The sequence below is a fragment of the Scleropages formosus genome, chromosome 21 (assembly GCF_900964775.1).
Source record: "Scleropages formosus chromosome 21, fSclFor1.1, whole genome shotgun sequence".
In the NCBI taxonomy this organism is placed as follows: Eukaryota; Metazoa; Chordata; class Actinopteri; order Osteoglossiformes; family Osteoglossidae; genus Scleropages; species Scleropages formosus.
This window is the reverse complement of record NC_041826.1, coordinates 5,398,660-5,420,360: the sequence shown is the minus strand read 5'-3', so window position 1 is coordinate 5,420,360 and position 21,701 is coordinate 5,398,660. Positions and strand designations below refer to the sequence as shown.

General features: G+C 50.1%; 1 protein-coding gene across 6 annotated transcripts in view; it reads right to left on the bottom strand.

The window, feature by feature from the left end:
• LOC108924285 (double-stranded RNA-specific editase 1-like) overlaps window positions 1-21,701 on the bottom strand; it is a 108,305-nt gene that overhangs the window by 59,011 nt on the left and 27,593 nt on the right. For 4 of the 6 annotated variants that reach the window (XM_029247158.1, XM_029247159.1, XM_029247160.1 and 1 more), the window contains one exon: window positions 8,738-8,807. The exons of the other annotated variants lie outside the window; for them this stretch is intronic. The gene's annotated coding sequence lies outside the window, so the exon portion shown is untranslated. The remainder of the gene's footprint in view (window positions 1-8,737; window positions 8,808-21,701) is intronic. 6 annotated transcript variants of the gene reach the window in all.

Genomic DNA, 21,701 nt, shown 5'->3' with positions numbered 1-21,701 from the left:
CCCCCGTTCCCTCCGCTCCTCAGCATGATTTTCGTGGAGGCCATTGCCGCCCCATTTGTTGGAGCGCAGCGCACACGTCACAGCGGTCGTCACATCTCTAAGCGCTGCGGCTCCCAGGTGGGAAGAAGAGGTGTAGTCCAGGAGGTCAGTCATTAGCAGGAAGAGACACTTAGATGCAGATGTTTGACTCTTAAATGCAGTTTGTTACTTTCCACCATATGAACCAATGTTTATCACACAAGTATGTGCATAAAACTTTATCCAAATATCGACGATTCCTAATAATTTTAATTTTTTGATATAAACATTTACGTTACAGTGGGGGGTGTGGTGGCACAGCGGGTTTGGCCCGTGCCTGCTCTCTGGTGGGTTTGGGGTTTGAGCCCTGCTTGGGGTGCCTTGCGGCGGACTGGCGTCCTGGGTGCGTCCCCTTCCCCTCCAGCCTTGTGCCCTGTGTTGCCGGGATAGGCTGTGGCTCGCCGTGACCCCACTTGGGAAAAAAGTGGCTTTATCCAGTGTGTGTGTGCGTGTGCGCGCATTTACGTTACATTACAGGAGTAGCTGTGTAAAGGATTGATCCGGGCAACATCTTAAAGTTATACTGCATGAACATTTATACACCTTACATTAACTTAAGAGATCATGGGAGAAGTGAATCTGGAAGAGGTGAGTTTTAAAGACCCTTTTTAAATGTGGACAGGGATTCAGCAGTTCTGAGTGCAAGGGGGAGGTCATTCCACCACAACGGAGCAAGAACCGAGAACCTCCGTGCTTCACCTTTTGTGTGCGGGACCACCAAGCAGGCAGATGTGGAAGAGCGTAGCGGTCTGGTTGGGGTGTAGCGGTTGTTCAAGTCTTGTAGACATCTGGGAGCAGTTCTATTGATGCATTCGTAGGCCATAAACAGGGTCTTCAAATTAATCCCGGCAGCTACTGGAAGCCAGTGCAGAGAAATGAAGAGGGGAGATACATGGGAACACAATGGGAGGTCAAACACGACTCGTGGAGCAGTGTTCTGTATCAGCTGTAGATGTTTGATGGCAGTAGCGGGAAGGCCATGAGAGAGAGATGCAGTATCCAGACAGGATGTCACCATGGCCTGGACAAGTAGTTGTGCAGAGTCCGTTGTGAGGTAGGGACGGATGCGGATTTTACGCAGGATGAATCCGCAGGTCCGACTTGAGGCTTCGATGCGCTGAGAGAAAGACAGACTCGAGTCGATCATCGCTCCCAGACCCTTAGCCGAGGAGGTAGGTAAAATGAGTGAGTTGTCCAGTTTGATCAAGAGATCACGACAGGAAGACAGGCCAGCTGGGAGGTGTAGGATCTCTGTTTTGGAGAGTTCGAGTTGTAGGTGGTGATCAGACATCCAGGCAGAGATGTCCTATAGCCATGCAGCAATGCGCAAGGAAATGTCTGATACTCCAGGTGGAAAGGAGAGGAAAACCGGGTATCATCAGCATAGCAGTGGTACTTGAATCCAAGGGATGCAATGACAGGGCCGAGGGAGGAGGTGGAGATTGAGCAGTAGCTCTAACCACTACGCCCCCAGCTGTCCAACAGTAACACAATAAAAGCAGTAAAATTTAACTGTTAGATCAATACTTGGCCAGCAGAAGTAGAGGGTTTGTGAGATGGCTGTGGGATCTAAAGGAGGAAGGGGTGTTCAGGATAGGTATCCTCACCCACCCCCGGGGTCGAAGGCTCTCCGGTCAAAAGAGACTCCAGGAAGTCATAGCGAAGCTGCTGAGAACCCATCCCCCAGGATAAAACAAGGGTACGAGAACCTTGGGGGCCGCTCACAGTTCACAGACCCCCACATGGTGCGAAGTGGGAGGACAAAGGACTCCAGTACAGGGGCAGAACTCATGACATCATTCTTTACCAGTACGACTTACTGAGGTGACACTTCTGTCCAAAGCGACCAACAGGATGAGAGAGAACAGGGAGCCGACAACACCGGCCAATCAGGGAACAGGGATGATACCAGCCAATCGGGGAACAGCATCAGGAGGTCATTTACATTTCTTGAACTTCGATGGACGTTAATATTACACATGTGACACTGCTACGGGAGGGTTCGGGAAACGATGAGCCTTGGGGAGGCAGGGGGGTGCAGGAATCGGGGGAGTGAAGACGGTCAGTTAAAAATCCCAGAGCAGTAAGCAAACAAAGTGCAGAGAGCAGTGAACTACCTTTGGAAGTGGGGATAAAGTGGAAAAAACCGAGAGAAAGAGGAATATTTCCCAGAGACGGACGACACCTGGACCGTTTCCCCCCGTGGCCCATCCCAACTTCAGAGCACTTGGAAAGTCGTGGTATCTTACCTCCTTTTTACTGGAAAGGACAACAGTCATCGAGTCGGTGGAGGATGGAAAGGTAATCATAACACTCGGTGGGGGGGGGCAGCTCGGAAAAACAAGGGAACGTAGAGCGCAGAGAGACGCTCCGAAATCCTGCTGCGGACACCCTGCGGAGCGCCGATCGCACACAGCCGCCCGCCTCGGCGGCATCCAGCAACCGGTGGAAAAGGGGAACGGGAGCGAGCGTGACCTGCGGAGGTCATCGTGTCAGGTTACAGGTGATTAGCGGTACTAAATTGCAGTTTAATTCCACCGAATGGTTTGTCTTCACTTGGGCTTCACTGTAGGACTTCATCGTTATATAACAATACAAAATTATACTGCAATATGGCTAGGGAAGAGCTATAAAAACAGAGCAGGACTGACCCGTTTGTGCCTCCAGAAACGGCCGCCCTGCCAGGACGATGAGGACAGCAGCTCGACGTTGGAGACGATGGAAACGTTGGAGTGGTTGGGGGGGGGGGGGGGGGGGGGGGGGGCGTGAAGAGCCGCAGCTCCTGCTGTCACATAAATAGACAATGAGCTCATGTTCCTGGGCTTTATTAGTCAGCGGGGGCCTCGAGTCCCGGTCCGCAGGCTTTGGCTCACGGTCCAACTGACCCCCAGGCAGAGGCTGGGAGCAGGTAAACTGTGCACATAGGGAAAAAAAAGGATAGGTGGGGGGTGGTGCAGCCTGAGGAACAGTCCCTACCGCAACCGCCATGTCTGACACGCCACGTCTCTCCCAGCATGCACTGCGGCACGTGACTCCAACGTGAAGGGTGGGGCACAGATACGCTCATCTGTACCCGCATCGGAATAAGCTGCAGAGCCGGGCCCTCTGGCTCTCGTCACCGCTCATCCTAATAGCTGCTGAGTGTATAAGAGAAGCCAATTATGTCCCATTACTGAGTTGGCTAGAGACAAACAGGGTTCGAAGAAGCACGAGAGCGTAATGAGGCCCTGTGCACAAGGGGCAAAGCGTTCGCTTTCACCGGAGATCATTACGGCGAAGTGTACGTCCAATTAGCGCGAGCAGGAGACGAGCTCAAGCGGACTTCGAAGAGTTAAATGAGACGTGGCGCAGCGCGGTTCTTGTCCTTTTCACCATTATTTCCGCACCCTTGTGCGGATAAAAGAGCACCCAGAGGGCAAGATCCCGAGTCCAGAAGGACGGCAAACACGTAAACGGCATGTCGTCAGAAACATCCAGCAGGGAGCTTCAGAAAGGAGAGGACAAAAAATGGCATCGTGAGGACAACTTATTACGAGGAAAATTAAATAATATTCCATAACGCAACCGATCATCCTTAACCGCTTAGTTTGTGGCGGTCTACAGCGTATCCAGGCAACATGGTGTGTGAGGCGGGGTACGCCTTCAACGGGGCAACACGCACTAACACACACAGACACAAAGGGGAAATTCAGAGTCACCACTTTGCCTGACATACATCTTTGGACTGTGAGAGGAAACCAGAGCATCAGAGGGAAACCCACACAGCCAGAGGGAGGACATGCAAAGAGCAAGGTGTGTTCATTCCATCCCCATCCCTCAAAAGGGTCCACAGCCACACACACCACCTTTGGTCACCGCGTGTGCACTACACCCCCATCCAGCCACCCCTCTGCACAGCACACACACCCACAGCAGTCCCCAGGACACAGTGGGAAACATACACACACACAAGGGGCCAAACCCACCCAGGTACACACAACCCGGCACTCGTTCCTGTCCAGGACCCTTAGTCACCCTGGGTAACATTTCAGAGTCGCAGCCTCCGCTTCCACCTCCTCAGTACCATGGTCTCTCACCCTGATTCAGAGGCATTTGAAAGGCCAAGACACGGGCTGCGCCGCTCTTCTCCTCGGGCTCCAGACAAGTCTCAGAATAAACACAGTGAGGGGAGAAGAAGGAGAGGAAGGAAAAAAAAAACACACACCTCCCACATGTTATTTAATAGAGAGCAGGGAGAAATAATGGTCAAATAATACATTATCTGAACATTATTTATCTGCTATTTACTCTCGGAAATGCTTCCGACACAGTGCTGTTCTAATGAACGTATAAAAATCGAGACTTTTTCACAAGAAGACTCGTAAATAAAAAAAATTAAAAATGTCATCCCGCGGGAGCGGCGTGACGAATGCTTCGAGCGTCTAATTGGTTTTAAAACGTGACGGAGCGCATCGGCGCCGTGGGTGAACGCTTCAGACGGAGGGAGAAGGCGACCGTTTTCTGGGACTCGCTCCGTTTCCGTTCGCCCACACTAACGGAGCTTCGCTTTGCCGCGTAGGGAGGCTGAGGCCGGGGCTGGGGTACCCACGAGAGTCCCGCGCTCGCAGCCTCCGTGACGGATCTGTACTTGGCTTGAAAGGGGTGGAGCCTAAAGTGGGTGGAGCACAGAGTCGGAGCCAGCTGAATTGAGCAGCTCCAATCATAATATTTATATTTAAAGAAAAAAACACACACACACACTTGCTGCGTGCAGAATAGCAGAATAACCAAGCGGGACACACAGGGGTGTCTGTGCAGCGGTAGATGCGCCTGCTCCTGTTTTGACCCACTCTTTCATCCCGGACATGGGCTTTAATCCCAGCTGAGCCCATGGCGACGGCGCACTGTTCCATCCTTACGGGCAGGGCGCCACCGGTGTCCCTTCGAAACGCGACCCTTTGAAGATGCAAACGCAGCTGGCGCAAGGCTGGCACTTGGTTCCTCCTGGAGCGCTGGGCCTGGGAGGAAGCAGGTCCCCCCCCAGCTCAGAGAAGAGACGTTTCGCTCCTGGTCATCAGGAGACACCGTGGTCCTATGGCACACATAGAGACGACCTGGAACATGGACACCCGCGAGGCACCTTCTCATCCTGGCATCATAACCTCCCCTCTGGGGGGGTCATCCCTTATCGAGGTCATCTGTGCCATCGAATCGCAGCTCTGACCTGTCCTCTCTCCCCTTAATTCCACTGGGACACTGCAGGCGTCCAACGAGGAACCTAAACAAAACGGATTACTGGAATAGAGGCAGGGAAAAAGGAGAAAGATAAGTATTCGGGAACAGAAATCAAGTCCCATATTAAATTTCTATCAAATTTCTGTGCCGATGTTTATATGTTAATCCTTCCCAACCTTCCAAGCGACTCTTACAGGGAGTACCCGACTAATCCAATGTCCAGATTACGGACTCACTCTACAGGATATGCAGAGAAACCTCCGAATGGGAAACCATTCCCAAGACAGCCTTTGCTGTCGGAAGATGAATGTTTCACCTTGAAGCCCACAGTATCGATAGCACGTCTCTGTAGGAGCGTATGTACGGTATACCAAGGTAAATAGGTGTATCACCCCCCCAAATAATACATTAACAATACATCGGCACCTGCCGTGGACTCGCCATGCTGTCCGTCGAGTACGAGCGACTGCCCCTCTGCTGAGGTTCAAGATGATCCAGAGTCATTTCTGGACACCAAACTGGCTCAAGTGTTCAGTTACACACACACACACACACACTTATTCATTTACATTCACACAGTAAGAGAGGAGATCCTGGAACTTCAAGGATGACACCGTGGGTCAGTTTCACACAGCACCGATCTCGCGACGTGGAACGGGCACGCGGGCTGTCGGCACAGCCGTCTGGGCCCCGACTCCCACCGAGCTGTCGGGAGGACGCGGATGTTTTCACACGCAGTACGAGAGGGATTCCAGACCTCGGTGCACACGTGACTCAATCCCCGCAACATCGGCACAGACTCGCGACATTTCCATATTTGCACATAATAAAGATTTTAAGTCTTTGTACATTAAGCCTCTTTGGGGTTGCGGTGGGGGGGGGGGATAATCCTCCAGCATCAGCAATCAACCCTACAGGGAGATGTCCACTGGTTGTGGGAAAAATCCCTTCCCGTCGCTTCCTCCCAGGAAAGCCTCAGGGTAGCAAGGGGGAGTTCAGTGATGCTCCTACAGTGCTGAAAATGACACCATACGGCTGGATCGTGATCACATTTTATATGGCCCATTTTTTTCCTTAAACTAGGAAGCTCACAAGGTGTAAGAGGGCAGGGGGAGGGGGTGGCAGTTCAGTCCTGACACATGGCTCCTGAAACAGGAGCATTTGAGGCCTTCTTTGACAGGCGGCTGTCACTCATTGCCTTCCCTCACCCTGTTCTCACAAACACGGAGGCGTCACTTGAGAGAAATCAACTCGCCGAACATCCTTAATCCACCAGTCACTACCCCCGGCCACTCGCATACTTCATAAAAGCAGAAGGGACGGAAATCATGGGAACATTTCTGTGTTTAAAAGTGAGGGTAACGTCTGGGTAGACACGCGTCCTGGCTGCGCCCACCTGACGGTTGCGGGTCGGAGCTCCTTCCAGATCCACACGTGAAGACATGCAGTTGGGGTTCACTTAGTGAGCACCCAGACTGAGGACCACGCAACCCTTTCAGAGCCGTAGCAGCACAGCCCTCCGCTAGAGAGGTCCTGTCTTCTTCTCTCCACTCACCCTGCAGCGCTTGTCCTTAGCACGCTCTCCCTGAAGCCATCAAAAGCCAGTCCACTGAGGTTCCCTCAGGTACGTTGGAACGACTCTCAAATAAATCACATCCTCTTGCTGCAGAGGTTTGCGGGCCCTCTGGGGAAGAACAACGTCAGGACTGACTCCATCCTTGCAGCCAAGGACGCCCCCTCTTTCCCTCTGACGAGAGGCCCTTCCGAACGTCTCTCACGGATGGTAACCCTGGGTACCGATCTGCTCCACCTGACGGCAGAGGACGATTTCATACTGGAGCTCAAGCGGTGAAATTTGTCATTACCAGGGCAGAAAAACCATTGGAGGAAACCGCAAAACGTGACCAAGCAGCATAGAGATGTGAATGTACCATGAGGCAGAGGCCAAACTGAAGCATCATGCCTGGAAAAAGAGTGCAAGTGCTGCAGCTCTTCACTGCGCTTTCGTGGCCTTTTTATCCAACACCCTTGGGGCTCAAACAGTCACACATCCTAGAGATCGATTGGGATGGGGGTCCTTTGCTACGCTGGTCTGCGTCGCGATCCCTCCCAACTGCTGGCTGGCCACAGTCATCACCCTGAGACTGGGAACAGGAGCCGTACCACAGCACACATCGGGACCAGCGTCCCCTGATACAGGTTGAGACTGATCCAATCACATGGCCTCATCGTCCCAGCGATGCAGGCGCCCTGCGGGACTCGTTCGTTGACACTGCCATAGAGATAGATGTGGTAGAGGAGGACAAGGGTCACTGCATCTGCGGGTTGGGACGAGCCACATACCGAAATATGCTCCCACCGCTTGCCAGCTCCATGCTCCCGGCTCCGCTGGAGGTCCACGATAAAAGATCGTTCCGGGAGAGGTTGCGGCGCTAGGGATCATTTACTCGCTCACACCGCATTTCCACGGTTCTCACAGTCCGGGACGGGTACTTTGCCAAAGCTGGAGTGGCTTGAATGCAAGTGCTGCATGTTTCAGCATCGTGCCTGGTGTCGGGGCCCAGTCTGCATAAGTGCTAGATAAGCAGCCCGGACATCCCGGGGGCCCCTTAGGTCTCGCAGCTGTACAAACACCACAGCCCAAAAATACACACAGTGAACAGATAGAGGTAACAGCACAGAAAGAATAACACTTGTGCCTTGCAGATCACTTTGGACATGTGTGTCTTTCAACATTAGATTCCCTCTTCGGGGGCTAGAGGACCCGGACACGGATGAGAGATGCCGAGGGGAGTCGCGACTGCTAGTACCCATCCTTAGTACTGTCCAAAGTCAAAACTATGGCAACGTGCTGCTAGAATGAGCATCCAGTTGTTGTTACGATGACTATCCACTCGAACCCTAAACACTACAGTGTGTTTCCATGCAGCTACCGCGGGCCGCACGGGAAACCCAGCAGGTCCAGATGGCCAGTGGGCATCTTCCAGTCTCCGGGCAATAATTTCCTACACGTCAGAGTGTCCACGGTTACACAGCGGTGGGCCAGTGGAAAAATCAAATTTCAAAACAACTAGCAGCTCGACCGCATGGCGGAGGTGTGAAGGTCAAGAGCTTTAAAAACACAAACCGACAGCGCAGGACATTGCGTTGCACCGAAGTCTGCTGCAGTTACTGCCATCACAGCACCGACAATATCGACACCTGCTAGCCTATTAACTGGCAAATAGTTTGACTGAGCCCATGTCAAAGCACAACAAACGTTGCTTTGCTAACGGGAAATGCAGTAATGCATTATTAAATCCCGAATAATTTATTCCAATGGAAAACTCACGTTTCTGGCTGCCTGTGTGGTTTAGGCAACTATTTCCACCGTAGAATGAGAATGAGGGGTGCAAAGCATTGTGGGTAACCCTGCAGCAAAAATGAGCAGGAAGGACGTCCGTACCTGGTGTGGGGCGGAAGAGCTGTGCGTTAATCCTGTATCACCTGTAGGCCCGGCGGAGTTCACCCCAACGCTGAAAGAGAAAGACACAGGGCGTAAGCTGTGGCGAAGCAGCCCACCGCGGCATCTAATGGTGACCACGGCAACAAGACAGCGGGAAGAGCTTTCAAGGGTCACAACGGAGCGGCGCGGCTCAGCGTGAACGGAGGGCAAGATAAAAAGCCCGAAAACTCTATAAGAGCCGCGAGGAGCAAGACACGGCTGCGCTCGCAAACATAAATCACGGCGGGAGGAATCCATTATAACTGCTCTCCTGTTTCTACGAGGAAATTGATTCATAAACGAATCTTTACTGGCTTGCGAGGCAGACCTGGAAACAGGGCATGGAAAGAAGCTCATCTCTGTGCTGCGCTAATAAAACGTCCCCGCTCTGCGCAAAAGTAAACACGGTAAAGCGAGCAGACACAACAGGAGCTCCGCCGCCTCCGATCCCCGGCGGACCGACGGTGCTCGGGAGCGTGAGGATAAAAACAGACGCCGGCACGTGGCGACACATCCCACCGCTGAAGGGAGACGGCGAAGGCGCTCTCTCCACGTATCCCCAGCCCTAATTACATCTTTCAAATTAATCAGCTCAACGTGTAATTACACCACCTCTAACATGTAATCTGATGGGGACGGAAAATCGCGTTCGTTTTCGGCGTCGTGCTCTGGGACGGCACCGCGAGCCGATGCCCTCGTTAAACCGAGAGCTTGGGCTGGAAATATAGAAACGAACGTGGCGCCGCGTGACGTGGCCTCCCACGACGGAGTCCGCGGCTCGGACCCCGCGATGCGCCGGGCAGGCGGATCGAAGACGAGTACCTCCGAGAGCCACGTACCGAGCCTCCCAACGCGGCACTTCGCCAAAGAGCACATGGAAGAGAGGCCCGGATGACAAACCTTGAGACAGTGCACCAACTGCATGTGACTTGTGCGCTTTGAAACGGAGGCCCTCCAGGCAACGCACCCCCCACCCCACCCCAGTGACTAAGGGTGACCTTTGTAAAAACACCCGCGGGCGGGACCTCGCTCGCATTATCCGAGTCACAATGGTAAGCAAATGGCACGATGCCAACGTATTACAGCTTCTGAAGGACACGCTGACCCCGGGTTCATTAAAAGACCGCCCCTCCCCCGTCCCCCCAGCAGCCGGAGTGACTCAGTGTCCGCGGTCCGTGCTCGTCGGAAGCGCCGTTAGGCCGAGCGTAGGAAACTCGGGCATGGCTGTCTGTCTGTTGGCAGTGACCCGCACAGTGGTTCGGAGGGAGGCTTGTCAAGATTTGCACGTATGTGGGTGCGCGCGCGCACGCCTTTCTGAAGCAATCAGTCAAGTAGCTCATCCGCATGGCCCCAACTTTCAGGGCCAGATGAAGATTTAGGGTGCAAACCGGTGGATGTCACAGGCCCCAGAAGCCGGTCACTTGCCGCTGGGACTCGGAAAGTCTGCCGAGGCCCCAGGCAATCAGCGGTTGTCGGGCCCTGCTAGTTTCAAGAGGAGAGGTGAGTCAGCGACCACTTCGGTAGGGGAGGAATTGCACTGACAAGACTGCGCTTGTATGTGAGACACAGGGAAGGTGATGACTGATGGATGCTGCAGGCCTGCCAGTCTCCAGATGTCAAGGGGTCAAGAGGTCACTTGTTAGAGGAGCAGTGCCAACAGGCAAGGGTGGAGACAGCCCTCCCCACAAATCCATCCCCTGACCAGATGTGAGACTAGAGAAAAGGATTCATATATATGTGTGTATATTTAAAATAAAATAAAAAAAACCTCAACATCCGCATTAAAACATGCGCTTCATAGCAATAAAGCAAAGCCTCTAGATATTCCATGAAAGAGATGATTGCGCTAGAATAAAACAGACTGAACACGCCGCCACACTGCAGGGGAACAAGACACCTAGACAAGCCGACCTGATGTTCGGGAGGCTGCGCTGCTCAGTTTGTCGCGGGAACCGTACCACCGAGGGCACACGCTGCTGCTGCGAAAAGAAAACACAATCTGCCGACAACACTGTCGCCACATGGCAAGAGCTACACGACAACGTGCTTGAGTAGTTCCCCTCCAACTGCGACAGAAGGAGCACAGGCCTCCGAAAGCGAAAGGGCTCGTTGGGGAGGTGGTTGGGGATGCTGCGAGCTCCTGTGCGGGGAAAGGTGCGAGAGCTCAGGAGCCCTCAGCCTGGGTCCGTTTACAGTGACCAAACTGGTACCTTGTAACGTAGTGGTTAGAGCTACTGCCTTTAGGCCTGAAGGTTGTGGGTTTGAGTCCCACCTCTGGCTCAAGTACCCTTGAGCAAGGTACTTACCCTAAATTGCTCTAGTAAAATTACCCAGCTGTATAAATGGGGCAATAAGCATCAGCTGAATGAATAAATGCAAGAGAGGGGATTCAGTCCACAGAGGACTGACTTTGTACCCCCCCCTTAAAAAGTGGTGATGGGGATTTAATGGGAGAGGAGAAAAAAAATGCTACATAAAACTTGAAGCAGTTGTAGTGACATTGGTATGCAGAGTCAGGACAGGATGGAGATGAGGCGCATGTCAAATATAGGACTGGGTGATGCCAAAACGGGCCTGGCCTGCGTGACATACATCAAAGTGGGCTGAATAATTGGGGATGCGGACGGGCTCCCACAGGCTGGCACGAGGGACAGAAGGGTGCCTGGCAGAGAAATCGAACCGCGCTCCTAGGTTCGAACTGGTTAAACCCCGAAGGGCTTCGTGTCGACGCCTCACACGAGATGCTCAAGAAGTACTCCAGCTCGTCCTCTGCAAATGTTTACTGTAAACGCTCACTCGAGACATTAAAGGATTTTACGAACACTTAAGATGGATTTTAGCTCAGCTAAATAAGAAAAATAACTTTTCCGAAAGACGTCCCCAATTAGGTGTACTTTCTTTCGCTCTGATGACAAGGCGCTTCGCGGACCGCCGCAGCGCCTGTCGCGTCAACAGCTCGGCAATCCTGACGGGGTGCGGAAACTTCCCGCAAATCGTGCAGACACCTCAGCTTCCGTTGCACTCGTCTTCTTCCCGTGCCCCAAATGTGTCAAGTAATGGGAACATTACAGGCCTCAGAATGCATAATACCCCCTTAAAGCCACTCTTTAATCAAAGCATAATTCTAAAATAGGTGTCATCATAATGCAGGATGAGTAATTACCTCTCTAATGAAGCTGCACCTACTTTGCTTCATAAAGTCTATCATATGTTTTCTTCACCCGAGTTTTTAGGTACCCATAGGACCTTCTCCATATGCATGTTTTAACTTCCTGTAATTCCTGGCATCAGGGAAAGCTCACAACCGCGGGAGCCACACGAAACGCCACAAGTCCTCTGCCTGCTCGTTTTGGCTCCGCCCACAATCCCCGTTGCTCCTCCCCTGCCAGTTGACCACATTGGGGCACGCTGTAGACTGGGCTGCTTCTCGCGTTTGATCCAAACGCACAAAAAACGAACGACGAACGAGAGCGGAGAGAGTTTATTGTGAGGAACATGGCCACAGCACATTTTCTGTTCGGTCACTAGTTCTGCTAAAAGTGTAGATCCCACAAACATAGCAGGGGCTGTGTTTTCTTGTGTCCATCAAAAATGTCCATAAAAGCCCTACAAATTTCTACCAAATACAAAAAGGTGTTTTTTTTTTGTTTTTTGTTTTTTTATTCCAGTTTGACATTATAAATGGTATAATGAAAATGTAATATTCGAGCTGAATGTTCAGTTTCAAACACGATTTAAACACTGGCAGCTTTCAAAAGATAATAAAATGTTCAGTAACCGGCAGAAAAATTGTTTAGCGCCACTCTTCTGACATCCCCAAAAAGAACATGGGCAAGAATGTAAATAAATGAAAATACTGACAAAGGACATCAATGTGCAACACACACATGCCTTTGCTGCTTTTTATTCATGGCAGGAACTACAGAATATTTTTCACAAAGTGAGAATTATTTTATTAATGATAAACAGAAATTAAAGAGCTAAATATAGACGTTTCACCGCGATGCCTTGGAGAAGAGGCACGATGCATTTGGGGAACGATGCTGGGGAACGCTGCGGTGTTTTGGAGGGAAACAAGCGCTCACCTCTGAGCTAGCCTGAAGCTACGGAAGCTCCGCCCATCTTTGGCCACACCTCTTGGGGGTGTGGCTTAAATGGGGAAAGGGTGGGGCCTCACAGGAGAATTCACTCTATAGGTTTGGCACTTCCATTCGAAAAGGGGCCCTGGGCTTTGGCATTAACGAAGTACTGGCAGGTTCTCTCATGCGGAAGGTTGTAACACGAAGATTTACTTCGTCTGGAGGCGACCGGTGCCAGCATAAAAAAGAAAAAACAGCACGTCACCTTTATTACTTTGCAGCACTACGTTGTGGCTTTGTCGAGAAAGTAATTCATGCGTGAAGAGTGAGGATGCAGCAAAGCAGGGTTCGGTATGACACACACACACTGGAAGGGAGACAAAAGAGGACTTGGGAAGGTAAAAATGGGACGAATACCCTAGATGCACATTCTCTCTGGGCACAGACAGCTGCTCCTGCTGCACGGTACACAAGATGGCTGACGTCTTCGCCAGACAGTTTACTCCTGAGGTATCGGAGGTAATCGCTGGGTAAACACTGGATATACGCTGGGTAAAAGTCACCGTGGCACTGAACAGCAAACATCTCTCCCAACATCATACCGCCGAAGGGCTTTCGTTGTAAAAGGGAACAACTTGGAGAACTACGTTCGCTCCGACTGAAGCGGTACTATGAGATTCCGTTCCAACATCATAAGCTGCAACTCCCTTATACTGTATTACATAAACTATAAAAATGTATAAACAATTAATATGCATGAATGCTACACTGTATAGTAGTTTTCTTCACATTTTTTCATTCATGTTTTGACACAGTGAGTAAACGCTGTTGTCTCTCAGCATCTGGATGGTGCGATAGGAGGTGGGTTTTGATCCCCACTCAATCTGCGTGGCGTTCGCGTGTTCATGCGGGTTTCCTCCCGCTGTCCGAAGGCTTGATCCGGTCATTCTAAATTGCCGGCAGCGTTTGTGTTCGAGTGTTGCTCTTGCGTACAGAGGAGTGACTCACTGAAGGCACCGTAGCGTACGTAACGCTAAGTGACCTTGCATGAAAAGGTGTCGGCTAAATACTACAAAGTACTAATTGTAAATCACCTTGAAGAAAAGCATCAGCAAAACAAATGTAATTTCACACATTATTCATGGTAAAATATACAATAATAGAGTACAGTATTATATTTCCGCACGGCCCTTATTTTCACTTTTTATTTTCCTTTTCTGCACCACCAGGATCCTTGCGTACTATCCACTGTGAAGAACTTGAATGGGATCACAAAGGAAACATTCTGTAAATAAAACATTTTTGTAAGTAAAACACAACGGCTGACAGACACACCGAGTCAATAATAAATATAGGGGCCTTGGGGCAGAGCTGCCAGCTGATGTCATTCTGGAGCAGATGGAGTGGTCGTCCCTAGACGTTGACAAAACGTTGCGATTCAAATAACGGAATAAGGTCGATGGCACAGCCGTCGTAAGTTACAGGTTTTTTTTAAGGCAAGGTCTGCAACAGAAATGTTTACAGAATACAAAAGGATGTTCTTCAGAGGCCAAACTGCCCTGATGAATAGTGTGCAGCCCTGTGGGAGCCACAGGTTAGAAGCCTCTGTGTGAAACAGGCCTCGAGTTTCAAGCTGAGGTGTATGAATCCAAGGGAGGTAGTATAGTGGTTAGAAGTGTTGCCTTTAGCCCCAAAGATGATAGGTTCAAGTCTCATCTCTGGCTGTAGTACCCTTTGTGCAAGGTACATACCTTAATTTGCTCCAGTGAAATTACCCACCTGTATAAATGGGTAAATAATTGTAGACAGGTTCACACTCAAAGTCATTTTGCAAATAAGCATCAGTGAAATGAATAAATGTCAGCAGCCCAGGTACATCATTGCATCTGCAATCAATGTCAAACTGTGTGGAGCCTAGAAGAGCTACACTAGCCACTGATGGAGGGGATCATGGAGCTGGCCAGTCACTGAAGGAGGACTTGGGAGGTGCCTGGGAATCACAGTTGGTCATGGCACAATAGTGTCCTTAAAGCAGCACTGCCATGGAGATTAGAAGCTGGATGCATCCAAAGGTAGAACCTAAGAGCCCTTGTGGGTTTCATGCTCCTCCTCTAAGAGGTAGTAACACTGCTGGAGAGCTAATGAGTTGAACATCATGCTATTCACCTGACTACATAAAGAAGGTAGAGGGATGGGAGGGGGATCAAGAGGCAGTTCACAACACACCTGGTGGACGCCTGGTACCCTACATGTGCAACCCAGTTAGACATTCTTCTCTGATCTAATCACCCCTCGAGCACTGAACGGGGGAATTAAAGAGGTCGTGATGAAAATCAGTCAGGTCTGCAGGTCACCTAAAATGATTCCCCACACCTCAGTCTTCATTTCATAACAACCGTATTTCCCCAACATCGCCGATGACCCGCACATCACAATTCATGTGTCAAGCCGCGGCCAAATTCCCCCATTTGGAGCACATTCTTGGTGCATCCCACATTAGGAGAAGTGCTCTAAGAGAGAGTGCATTGTGCTCGCCTGATACATGCAAAAAATGAAGGGCTCCTGCTGCGCCAGCCATCCAAAAATAGAGCACGATGGGGACGTGCTGTGCTCCTCTGCAAACCCGGGGGAGCACATCAAATGAGCCAGTGTCTTTGAACCCTCTGCTGGTGCACTTGTGCCATTTACTGTATAACATGGCAGTTAGCTGCCAGTCAGCTGCTAGTAAAGGCTTCATTGCTGAAGTACAGTCATAGATAATGAAAGGCAATATAATACCGAAACATGACTTTTTAATGAAGTGGCATGGGGTGTTCCCTTACAGCACTGGGTGGGCTCCATGTCCTACTCCATAAGCCATGTTGTTTATGACGACACACGTTAATGAACTAGAGGTTCTTTTTCTCAAAGGGCTTACGACGAGGCCTGCTTGACCAAAGAACCGGATGCGACTTCCACTCCGTGACCAATTACAGGCTGAGCATCCAAAGCAGAGATCCCAGGGTCCCAAGGAGCCAAAGGGCTGGTTGGGCAATGTGGTTCAGAGCAATGTTTTACAGGCATCACATCTAGTCTGCAACACAAAGACCCACTCTGGGAACAAGTGGCAAAACCAAAGGATAGAATCAGACAAAGGAAGCAGCAGCCGAACCCATGATCTTGCTCCATTGGAGCCTGTTTACAGAGAGCACATGTGAATAATTAGGGCCCAATAGTACGGTTCCATGGCCCATCCCCACCTACAGCATCGCAAAGGGATGCGTAAACAAGGAACCGCGAAGCACAGCCAAAGCCGTACCAGCTGGAAAAGCTTTGTCTGTGAGCAGAATGCAACTGTCCAAGCGCATTAGTGTGGACCATCTGGGAGGAGTGCACTAGACCTTCTCTGCAGCACATCAGAGCAAACGGACACCCAGCGCAGTGGCTCCCTCCAATCTGGAAGCACAACAGCCACACGGACAATCCGCAAAACCGGCCGCGGCCAAGGAGGAGCGCAAGACAGGAGACCGAACACGACAACCGCTGCACTGGACCAAGGTTGCCGGCCCGCCAACGACTGCTTATTTACGTAATGGTGGAGAGACGTCCGCTCAGATGAACTGCAAAATCCGTCCAAGCCGAACTAAATGAGAACAACTGTGCGTCATCACAATCGGGGCGCTGCGTCGATTATATCCATCGAGCAGGATGCCTGAGCCCCGGAGACATTACTCCTGTCCACCGTGTCAGCAAGACTGTTGAACAGCTCAGACTGATGTAAGGTGCAGATGCTACAAGGAGGAAATGTCAACAGGTGACTGTAAGACAACAAGAGCAGAAGAGATGATGCTAGAATGCCAAAGCCATTTACAGCGGTTGGGAATCTTTCGATTCCAACCTAAAGAATCAGATTGAGCATTAATTAACCCCTCTCTAATGTTATTTAGCTCCACTTGCCATCTGTTGGAAGTTGCTCCTTTAGGTTGGGTGAGAAGGAACAGAACCAGGTAGGAGGGTAGAGGAGAACCTGTATATGGAAAACACACACAAAAAAACTGAGATCAAGCCTTTGCAGACCATCATCCTGTCACATCCCTCGAACCATCACAAGATGTTACCCCTCAACCGGTGCATCGCCACAGGGAGGAATGCCTACGCAGGTTCAGCACAAAGTCCAAACGACGCTCTACACCTTTCGCTCATTTAGTTGACCTCTCCAAATCAAATCCACAGTTGTTCCCCCTCACAAGGTAACTTAGTTTCAGCAAAGCTATGAGAAACGCAAACAAGGCCTGGACAGATCTGCCATTAAAGCTTCCAGACAGACATCAAACAAATAGAGAGAACGTGTCCATCACAATTTCCAGTCTCCTAAGGACATTCAGATACTCTTGCACCTTTGTACATGCAAACACGCAAAACAAGCGCACACGGCCACTCGTCGCAACAAGCAACCTGCCATCCCACGTCCTCGCTCTCACTGGCTACTTGGAGCCGCTCGTCAGATCCATACTCTCAGTCACACGCGCTCGATAACCTCAATACTCGTCAGGAACATGAGACGCTACCGAAGACTTGTGTCGCAAAGGCATACAAAGGCTCAGAAGTGACAGCTACTGGAAAAACGTGGCTCTCTTCGGGGCACGAAAGAGCTCTGGAGATCCCAAAGTCAAGGGCCAGCGATGTAGGTCCTCCTCAATGTCACAATTATGACCTGTAGCTTAAAGCACACAAGGGATCAGGTTAGTGGTGTGGAGACAGCAAGGCGTTCACTCCTATGGCAGCTGTCAGTGAAAGATTCCAGCACAGAGAGACGCTCATTCTCAGCACTGGGTCCAAGTGATTAAGAGCTGGGAAAAGATCAGCTGAGAAGAAAGTGAGATGTTCACACTAGATAGCTCTGACCAATAAGAGTTTACTACTGCCACCCACCATGGACCTGTGCAACCCCTCATCACCCAACAACACAGTGAGCTCCACATTCATCTGCAAAAGATCTGAGGTTAATAAATCATTAGAAGCAGTAATTTGTTTGCAGCATGCTTGTTTGATAAGCACAGTGAACGTGTTGGAACGCGGGTATTAATTCCCAAGAGTACAAAACCCCAGTTACAGAGGCGATGACAACAGGAGTGAAGACACAAATGCGCTTTTTTACTGTACTAAAGCATGGGCTGTGAAAATTAATCTTAAATACACTGCAAATGACCCCGTTATTTGTGTCAACACACAGCACGATATCTCGCTTGAACATAAAGGAGAGCGCTCGTTTCCAGGGGAACATAACACAGCCGTGGTCGCCCGGGGCCCCGGCTTCAGGAACACCACCATTGCACGTCTTTGACATCTGCGAACACGAGCGGAGACGAACACGGGGCAGCCGCCGAAGTCTTCTGCCGCCCCCCGTCGAGCTGGAGGACTTCGTACAGGACTCTGCAGAGGGCCGGTAATACGATGGGACAGCAGACAAATGCACAGCGCAGGGACACTGCTCTCGAACTGCAGGAGCACATGTGTGCAGGCCAAGAAACGTCTTTATGCATGCATGTGTGTGTCAGCAGACACGTACGTACGACAGAACCGTGTGTCCTGTCACTGCAAATCTTTCACTCCAAAAGGAGAAGCTTCCTGGGCCTACGACAAAGCCCGGTGCCCTCGGGCAGGAGACCCCCAACTGGGTGACCCCTACAAAGGGTAACCGTGAAAGCGTCGATCAGCAAGTACCACTAAGAGGAACGAAAACGGATGCTTTCCAAAACTGTCAGACAACCTGGAACTGAGCAGCACAAACTCACGGTGATAAACTCACAGTACTTGTACCTTGAGCTAGACCCAGAACCGAAACCAGAGACCTGCAACTGCAGCTCGGCACACTGGGCTCAACTTTTAGGGGCAGCACAGGATTTCGGCTGGACCGACCTCCTCCGTCAAAAAGGGCGGCATGGTGGCACAGCGAGTAGCGCTGCTGTCTCACAGCACCTGGGTGGTACGAGAGGACATGAGTTTGACCCCCGCCCAGCCTGTGTGGAGTTTGCATGTTCTTCTTGTGTTCGCATGAATTTCTCCCAGTCCAAAAGACATGCTGTTCAGGTGGACTGGTGACTCTAAAGACACCCATAGTGTGTGAGTGTGTTCCACTGATGTATGGATGAATGACCCATTGTAAGTAGTGTATCTAGCAGTGTAAATCACCCTGGTGAATAAGGTGTGTGGGCTCATAACACTACATAGAGTTCATTGGAAGTTGCTTTGGAGAAAAGTGTCTGCAGATGAACTAAACATACTGTAAAAAGACATCAACGCTGCCCCAACACAATCCATTATGTGTAGCTACTGAATGTGGACAAGTGCAGCAGGAGCCCCTCGGATGGATACCTGCTGAACCGCAGGCCATCGCATCACAGGAGTGCATTCTATTTTCACCAGCAGGAAGGGTACGTCTCCTACAATTATTTGCAAAACCCCCTCCAAAACCTCCTTGTCTGTTGGGGAAGAGCGATATCAGCATGGTAAAGCAACAAAAGAATGAGCCTCATCTGTCAATGGAGTGTGGGAGGGAGAGCCAGCCAGTCCAACGGGAGGCGCGTCGGCACACCGGCTGCCGTCTGCAAATAGCAATCTATTCCGTCTGCCCGTATGCGTCTCGCGAAGCTGGAAACGCGTTCACCGTGTGAAAAAAAACCCACTGAAACAGCACACATCGTGCATTCTGTCCAAGCCGCCAGCATCTTCTATTAATCTATTGCTCTAACGGTTTTATTTCACTTGTGTAACACTAAGTAGAGAATGTTATGACAGCACTGAAAAGATTCCTTTGACAGTTTGTCAAGTGAGCTGTAGAAAACAAACACTGGCATTTTAATCACTGCCAAAGAGCAGCACATGAATGGTGGAGAGATGCTCTTTACCTGTAACCGAGACAGCGCCGAGAGCAAGAAGCAGCCTCGGTGGTGGTGGTTAGTGGGGGCACCTTGAAACCCCAAGGTGTCCAGTCCAAAGCCCAGTCCTGCTCTAGTACCCTCCCACCAGGACACTTGCCCTCAGTCAATACAGGCAGAATACCCTGCTGTTAAAACGGGTAAATCATTGTAAAGTTGATTAACATTCTACGTCTCCTTGGACAACGGTTACAGCTGAATGAATGAAAAATAAACGGAGTAGGAAAGGTGACGAGGAGAGACCAACCTCTCAGCGTTTATACTGTCATCCCCAGGCGGACGATACCCAGGGCCGTGGATGGGCTTGAGTCAACGACAAGCTGTGGAAAGGGGTACCGCACCTCCAGTTCAGCACACTTAACTGATCGTCATGTACAAGCAGAATATTTCTTGATCATATCATTACTCACTGACTTAGATCTGCTCCACTGGAAGCTTTCCAGAGCAAACTTGCAAGAGAACGGAAACGCATTTTTCAACAAGATGCCGTGCAAAACAGTTTGTGACGAGCAACCTGTTAGTCAAAATAAAATTAAATTCAATTTCAATTCCATTGACCTCTACTGTCATTATACAAGCATAATGAAATCATTTCTGCAACTTTCTGTACCCTGCAAAGTGTGATGCAACAACTGGAGAATAGAAAGTACACCAAAACACAAAAAATAAGAGGAGGAGAAAATACATAATAGTATGATAAAGAGAAGCAGCAATTAAGTGGGGGTTACCTCCAATGATCACTGGGTGCAAATACCCTGCAGAAGTTAAGCTAGACTGGGTGAGTGAAAGAACAGAAAGGAACATTGTGTAAATTTCCAATTTCTTTCAAAAAGACGGACAAAAGCACTTTTGCTTCCCAGGACAATATACAAATGAAATGAACTTAATGCACATACTGTAAATACATAATACACCTGCATTGCCTGAAGTCAAAAACTCATTGATCTGAAGATGTAGTTCAAGCCATGAATTTAATGAGCAACCAGTGCTGCATTTAAAAAAAAAAAAAAAAAGAAAACAGAATGCATGGCTATGATTTCTCATGATAAGGGTTTCTCTTCTTAAGTACATTTGTTCAAACCCAAGGCATCTACAAAGAAAAGCCTTCTGTACTGCAAGAAGCCCACACACGTAGGACATAGCGCACTGGTTACAGTCGTTGCCTTTGGACCCGGAGAACGCAGGTTCGAATCCCACAGTTGCAGAGCCCTTGACCAAGGTACTTCGCTTGAACTGCTCCAGTTAAACTACTCAGCTGAATAAATTATTAAATCTTTCCAAGTAGCTTAGCGCTGTAAATCGCTTTGGAGGAAGGCATGGAATAATTATAAGAAAAAGATTCCAGTGAAAAAACAATGACAGCTCTCAACTCCTGCAAACACGCAACCCTGAAAGTGCGGGTCAAGTGCTCGACATTCAGGCCTAACCGGACACAGAGGAAAAAGAGAATTTAATTCGGTGACAAACAGTTCTAAGCTGCATTTTAACTGTACAGCAACAGTAGTGAACCTTTGAAGCAGTTGGAGATCCACTTCTTGCCCCCACCCAAAAAAAGGGTTTAAATTCTAGGGAGCAGTTAGGCTGGGGAGCGCGGGGGCAACAAGCTCGTGTAAACGGCCCCGCGTTCACCTCCCCTGGGAGATCATCATTGCCAATCTTCCGCTTTATTGATCCCAGGGCCAGAGCCATAAAGGCTCAAGGAACAGCAGGAGATAAAATGGGCTCAATATGGACATCCTGTATGCTGGAGGGATGCACATTTCCCATACAGTGTACCGTCTCACTTTAATCCGCTCTATGCCTTATCCAAAGATATGACGTCAATATTAAATAAGAATACTGGGGATAGTTGGTAGGACAGTGTTAGAGCCGCTATCTCTAACCCAAAGGCCGCAGGTTCGAATCCTACCTCCAGCTGTAGTACCCTTC